Source organism: Morone saxatilis, unplaced genomic scaffold (assembly GCF_004916995.1).
Source record: "Morone saxatilis isolate NCDOM2014 unplaced genomic scaffold, NCSU_SB_2.0 Contig10, whole genome shotgun sequence".
Classification (NCBI taxonomy): domain Eukaryota; kingdom Metazoa; phylum Chordata; class Actinopteri; family Moronidae; genus Morone; species Morone saxatilis.
In genome coordinates, this window is record NW_023339652.1 from 1666828 (window position 1) to 1674241 (window position 7414).

The 7414-nt window shown below is 43.4% G+C and overlaps 1 long non-coding RNA gene across 1 annotated transcript in view; it reads left to right on the plus strand.

Moving 5' to 3' along the window:
- Positions 1-3935, plus strand: part of LOC118341532 — a 27212-nt gene extending 23277 nt beyond the window's left edge. The window contains exon 3 of the long non-coding RNA XR_004797439.1: positions 3891-3935. This is a non-coding gene — a long non-coding RNA (uncharacterized LOC118341532). The remainder of the gene's footprint in view (positions 1-3890) is intronic.
- The last annotated feature ends 3479 nt before the right edge of the window (positions 3936-7414 follow it).

Sequence of the window (7414 nt, forward strand, 5' to 3'; positions counted from 1 at the left end):
TCCTCCTCCTCCTCCTCCTCTGGATCTCAGCCTCACTGACTCCTCACACCTCCTCCTGCTCCTCTCAGTTACCTTCAGTCCCCGGTGATTGGCTTCAACACACCAGAATGTCGTAGTCAGGCTCAAACGTCGCTCATAACTGGATTTTCAGTACATTCGCTCAAATTCCTCAGAGGATAATTTTTAAAGGTTTTGGCAACGTTTCCTTTAACACCACCATCAGTCAGTTCTGTGACTAGATATTTACTGCTAAGTGCTGAATGTCCATAAAATCTGCTGTGAATGTTTATGTCCCCAGTGGAGGATTATTGACAATTTTAGCGACATCTTAACATTTCCTCTAATGCCACCATTGGGCCAACATTTCTAAGTTTAAAAGTCAGATCGAGATGAATTTCACCGAGCACATTAACTGTCCCCAGAGGATGAACCCTTTGTATTACTCTGTGAACTTTCCGGCGGTGCCTACTTCAAGTTAAAACCTCCACATTTTTGTCTGTGACAAGATATTTCAGAAACGAAGTTCCATAAAAATCTGCAGGGGATATTCAAAGTCCCCAGAGGATGAATCTACCACTATAATTGAGCCAGACATTTTTTTCTTTACTTTAAAAAGATAAAAATCTGAGGCTCAGATAGTCGTAGATTTGACTGAACACTTTCTATTTTAGACTTCATTAATTTCCCTCAGATTGATCCACAACATAGAAAAAAGCCCAAATTCTAAAAAAACCCTCACTCTCATGAAAGTTGAGCTGAGAAAGTTTTCAAACATTTATTTCAAGGTTACCTCTTTTGTGTGTGACCATATGGGAATTTAATTATTTCCGTGTTCAGTCGCGTTGGATTTTATTAAATTTTCGACCTTTTTGGCCGTGACCTTCAAACGTAAAGTTACTTGCTACTTTCGTCAGATGCTCCTCGTTGATTAAACCACCAAAGACACATTTCCCAGACATTTGGCTGTAAACTCTGGGACCTGGGCTGCGTTTGGACAGCAGAGCGTGTTGGGAGGAAGGCGATGGAGGCAGCTGGGCAGGTGGCCTCCGTTTCCCACGAGGCTCTGCGTTTGCAGCTTTGAGAGATGAAGCCCGTCAGAGTTAGCCAAACAGCGCTAATGCTCTCCCCAGAAAGCCTCCCCATCCAAATGCTAACAAGAAAGCAAAAGCCGGCTGTGTTTGTGTGCATTTTGAACAGATGCTCTGGCTGTAAATACGGGGGGGAAATGCCATTTGTTTTCATTTTGTTGCATTCAGGGGAAGGAGGGGAGGATTATGTGGTGAGAGAAAACAGTCATTCAGATGCAGCAAATTCAGTCCGTCCTTTTCTCCGAGTGAGCCGATCTTTATCTTCTGCAAACCAAATATTTGTATTTTAGGAGCGGAGGACAAACACGCACAGTGTGCCGGCTGGCGACACAGAAACTGCTCAAAGTCTTCTGAAGCACGAACCGAGGGCTGCGCGGTCGAACCGAACGCCATCGCTTCGTCCAATCAGCCGTTCTGTAACCTTGATGTGCACTTTTTAAAACCGTCGTTACCTTAGAACTCTTATTTTAGTTTCATTTAATTCTGACAAATCAGCAGCGTTCAGTCATCGTAGAACCCGAAAGATTTTACCTGTATGTTTATTAAAGAGACTGAAACCGGTTTGAGAGGGAACGCTGCACGAAAGCTGCCGTCATCAAACAGTAACTTTATTAAATGTTCTTTAACATGTTCAATAATTTAACATTTACATTGGCAACTCATTAATTGCTGAGAGCTGCTTCTTCTCTCTCTGCAGAGACACCAGTATAGTACCACAAACATAGTTTTCTGCTTTATATGCCAGATATCATATACACTGATACCGATGTGTGATAGGTCTTCCTCTCAAAACTCTGCACTGTATATTAAAATGCAACTCTGGAGTGTCAGATTTCAGAGATTAAACCACAAATCCATTCTGAAATATCGGTGTAACTGACAGTTTATAGCAGCACAGGGTGCGTTTGCAAGTGGTTGTCTTTTAGGACGGTGCCAGTCGGGACATTCTGGACTGATACCGACATGTTAGTCTCATTACAGCTCAGTCTGTTTCTCTTCTGTTTCAATTAGCTAACTTAAAGGTATTGTATGGTACTGGTTTGTTTTCATTGGTGTTTAATCACCTGAAAATAACAGTAGTTGTGTTTTCGTTACCTTAGAATGAGACGTTTGTATCTACACAGGGAGCGAGTCCTCTTCTAGTTTAGATTTAGTGTTAATTAATAGGCTTGAGTTGAATATGGCTGCAGCTCCTCGAGGAATGTGAGTGTTAATATGACTGTGGAGTGGAATTATTCATCTGAATATCATCAATGTGGAACATGCAGCGCTGTTATTAAAGAACTCGCAGGGTAATCAATAAAATGTAGCGTGGGACTGTATTATTGCACCGACGGCAGCAGCTGATTTTCATCTGCAAACTTTCCTCCTCTGTCTGATCCGCTTCACGCTGCAGTGACTCCTTCCCCTCGCCCACCCTGCACTTTAACAAACACTAACAAAACACCAGCCAAACCTCTGGAGGCAGAAACGCCGCCGTGCCATCACAGCTGGACCGCTCCCAGCCGGCAGAGGAAGACCTGCGACTGTCTGTCATCTGTAATCTAATGGATACACGTGGAACCGTCTGGGGACCCGAGCCTGCCTCCGGCGGGGCGGGTGGTTCGGTTAGAGAGAGAGGAGTGTGCGTGGATAGTCAGATAGATAAATAGAGGAAGATTCATTCGGTATGCATTGCTTTTCACACTGGGGAAATTTATAAGCAGAGTGCTGATAGTTTCCAAATCAGTTGCACTCGGGAGTTGAGCGGCGTTGCGTCAGAAAGAGATTACTGCACTGCAAAGCCCCGAACCGTTTTACAGCGTCTGAACACTGCGTTTTACCATCAGCGCGCCGTGTCCGGGCTTTCCTGCAGGTTTATTTCAGTTACTGCAGAGGATTTTCAGTCTGAGGCTGCCACAGTCCTCAGCAGGAGCAATAACTGGAGGAGATGACCTCTACTACAGCATTAACACTACAGAGGGGCTGGGAGAGGAAGCACTCACTCAGAGCAGCCGAGCAGATTTAAACCACGGCTGCCCTCTCTCCATTTCCTCTGGGGTTGTTTTAAAATGCACAACCAGTGGCGCTCAGGAGAAATATACGTCTACCTTGAAAGTGACTCTTCCTAAGCCCCGCCCCTTTCAGCTCTGTGCTCTAATAAAAACATACCTATGAATATCATATTTCTGACAATAGATCCTCCTCACTGGACCTTTTTAAGGGACTCTGATAGCAGAGAGAGAGTTTCCCACCGAGGTCGACTCCCGTTACAGAGCGGCCCTGCGCAGACGCACGTTCACAAACGAGTCGGTCTCAGAAAGAACAGACGTCTGGCTGCAGTTCTGACATTTAGAAAAGAGAGTTTTCTGACCTGTTGGGGGTTCCTGTTCCTGTTCTATTATCCGGGATTTATTGACCTTTTTTTTCATCATCAGGAAAAAGCTTCTTGGCATTAAGAGCTTGTTGTACTGAGGTTTTCAAGGTGTTAATGGTGGTTAGTTTTTTCAGTGTTGACCTTAATATGTCTGCTGACTCCAGTTTAATATGACCACTGTTTCTAATTAATGATCAGCTCGTCTTCGTGGTGTTATTGGATTTTCAAGGTTTTGGCATTAGTGTGATGGAATATATTGATTTTCTCTGTGATATTATCGACTGTTATTAACTAAAACACACTCTGGTTACTTTATCTAACAGCTTTGCAGCTAAATGTCCAGAAATGTTATAATGTTGGTTATAAAATGGTGTTTTTATATCCAGTCCACTATGTATTTCTGTTGTTACATTTGATTCACTTGTTTTTTTCCTTCTGTGTTGCAGAATCAGACGTTGTGCAAAGGCCTCAATGAACTTCAAAATGGACAGGTATGGAGCTGTTCTCTTCACACTGCACTGATGATATGCACTTTATATATTTACAATATTCTACAGTGGTAGACTGTTTGTCTTAGAGAGAAACTAGTACCCTTACAGAAACGTGTATAGAGCTGAATGTACCAGTAACAGCTGCAGAAAGTTAAAATACTCTGTTACAAGTTGAAGTTCTGCATTTCAGATGCTACCGAGCTGTTATCATGTGCTTCCAGTATCACAGGTGTCAATGTTCGAGCAGCATTTTACTGCTGGAGCTGCTTCAGGTGGTTTGAACTACTTTATATACAGTTTAGTTCAGTGACAACATGGGGGTCGGGGTCTTTCAAAGGGGTCGTCAGATGATTAAAGTGTGATCTTACATAATAATCTAAACTAAAATAACTGTTTCATTTAGTTTTCTTCACAGAAGTGAACCAGACGTAGACCTACTGTGTGTATGTTTTAAGTTTTCTTACACCCTTAAAATCAGCTGCTGCTTATCAAAGAGGAGAAAATCCTCCTCCTCTCCCTCCTCCTCTTCCTCCTCGTACGTGAGGTTTGAGACGAGTGAGTTCCCTTCGCGTCGGCCTCTGCGGGATCGCAGTTCATCTCTGTCCTCTTCCAAAGTGACAATAAGCGTTTGTGACTGCAAGAAAAAATGCTGAGGAATGTAAATGGCTTCTTTCAAAGAGCGGAGACAAAAGGGCGGAGAGAGAGAGGAGAGATTCATTGCGCGTCAGTTTAATTTCAGAGCCGCGATTCATTACGGAGAGGAAGTCGATTTGTCCTCTTGTTGCGGGCCCTCACAGAGCATGCACTGAATAAGAGCTCTGCAAAAAAAAAAAAAACCTAATTAAAACGAAGTTTGTGTGTGATGGGTGGATAATTGTTGCGAGGCATCAGCGTGTGTAATTGAGGCTGAATTTGTTTTACAGGTTTACCTTGTAAATGGGTAGATTTGCATTTTTTCCCTCCTCGGCTGCTCATGGCGGGACTGTTGTGTCCGATCTCTTTCACACGCCACAGTCAAATAATCGGTGTGTTTTTCCTCCTGCTGCTGTTAACCAGAGGAGGTAATTAAAACGGCTTCTTGAGACTCTAACAACTGTCAAAGATGCCCACAAAAGAGGGTTTTTTATGTTTTTCAGAGCTAAAATCTCTGGAGGTGCTGACGTGGAAGCAAACTGCCGTCAGCCATATTAGCAGATAAACACAAGTTTGTTGTTTTTTTGTGGCTAAAGACTCGCTGAGTGGCTGCCAGGGTCCTCCTCCAGCCAAGTAATGAAGAGTACACTGTGCAACACCTTCCTTTGTTACCTCCCTAAGGCATAATTAGACACAGGCAGAGAGGGAGATCAATTCTCAACATCATAATAGGACACAGAGTGAAGCTGTTAAAGCGTCCTCGGGAGAGTTCTCAGAGGTTCTGCAGTGTTTAACAGCCAGTCATCATCAGGGGAGGCAGCCACTGTCTGACTTCCCTAAAAACACAGTGATTCAAGGCCCAACGAGCACTTTCGACCCTCCTTCATCCTGGGTTTTCTCCAGCACCTGTGTGGTAGGGAGTCACACTGAGACAGATCATCACATTAAGGACAATTTACATACTGATTGTTCCTGGAAGAGCCTTTGACTTTAGAGAATATTCATCCTAATGAATCAGAAAGTGATCTTCAGATATCACTGAGTTGAGATGATCTGTTTGGCTTCGTGATCTGTGCCTCTTTAAATCCCACGAGAGCGCTTCAGAGCGTGTTGCCTCCCCGCCGTTGTTTACTTGTGTATTTTGTTCTTAAAAATGTGTGTTTCTCCACTTCTGATGCCACACTGGGAGAAATCTCGTGCTACTATCTATGTCCTGCATGATGACAGAAATTTTATTTGTTGAATTTAGTTTAATGAGGGGAAACTGGTGTGTATCAGGTGTCAGGTATGTTGTCTCTTTACTGTCCAAAACTTTCATATTGTAGCGCTCATGTTTGGGTCAATGTCGGGACTTTTGTTGCTATCATGTTGATGTCAGTGGAAATGTGGTCTAATAACTAATAATGGATAGAAAATGGCTCTGGTTGTAGTTGGTTCCTACTTTGGGATTTGTTGAATTCTTCAGGTGTTGTCGGCTTTTCGGAAGTAGCTATAAACTTTTAGCAAACAGAACTCCCTGAATCAACCCATAATTTCCAGTTTTCTGCCTATAGTTAATGATCTTTTTATCAGTTTTCCACTCTCAGCTCTCCTCGTATGAACTCTTTATGACGTTCCTGTGCCGGCGATCCACCACGTCTCGGACTAAATCACCACCTGCTATGAGCAAATTAAATATTGACTCGTCGTATTGACTTGTAGATCTAATTTGAAGTGATTGCGGATGAGCAATAATGGCGCAGAAAAAAAGAGTCGCTGTGACGGCGAGCGGCCGGGTGGTAATTGGCTGTGTGGAGCGAATCATTGAGTTGGAGAGGGAACTAGTTTAGGCAGAAGTCAGGGTCACTTTGTGTGCTCGGTGTCCTGTATTTCATGATTCAATCAGCTGCAGAGAGGCTGAATCAAAAGAGAAAAAAGATTGAAGGAGTGAAGAGAAAGTGATTGGAAAGGTTTGTATGGAGGGTTCAGAACCAGCTGAGGGGATGGCGGCAGCGACGGTCGGTGGGGTGGATGAAGAAGAGGGGAAATAAATGAAAGAGAGTGGCTCTTGTTGATGGGAGGCCCACGCTGCCGTCCGAATATCCTCCACCCTCCTCCAGCGAGCCCCGTCGCGATGCAGAGCCTCCTTCAACTGGAGAGGAAAACTCATCTCAGACGCAGCGTTGCAGAAACGGAGCGTCTTTCATTCAGATCCACTCTGTCAATATTTACCCGCTGGCCTCAAATCAAATACACTGATGGTGAAAGTCGTCACACTCGGCGAGGCAAAAAGGAGGAGGAAGCAAGAGAGAGGAGAGGGGCAATGTGCTGCTACACACCTCCTCTATAAACTGTGATAGGAAGGTTTCAGACAGGAGAGCATTTGAAGCAAGTTTCATGTGTCCATAAACTTTCGACCATGTACTTTGTGTAGCTCTGAGGTTTCCTGTGGACCAAACTTACCTTGATGCTTCAGGTAGGATGAAGTCTGCTCCATATTGCAGTCCAAACAAAGACAAAGTGACACGTTACTGTTTCATTTGACAATAAGGTCTGTTTTATACAACAGAGCCAACAGATTGCTATATCTAAAATACAACCATAGATGGATAAAAAGATTCAGAAAAATAAACTGACACTTAAAGAGCTGTCAGTCTGTTACTGCTCTACCTGAGTCTTACTAAGTGCCTCCTCCATGCCTTATAATATAGGAGCAATAATGAGGAAAACCTGGGGAGTAGCCCTCAGCAGTGATCCATATTAGAGTTTCATAAAGAAATATAAAAGTTAACTGAGCACAAGAAGATAAGAAACTGTATATTAAATAAGGCAACAAAGATTTTCAGTTACACTGAAATGAGAAATGT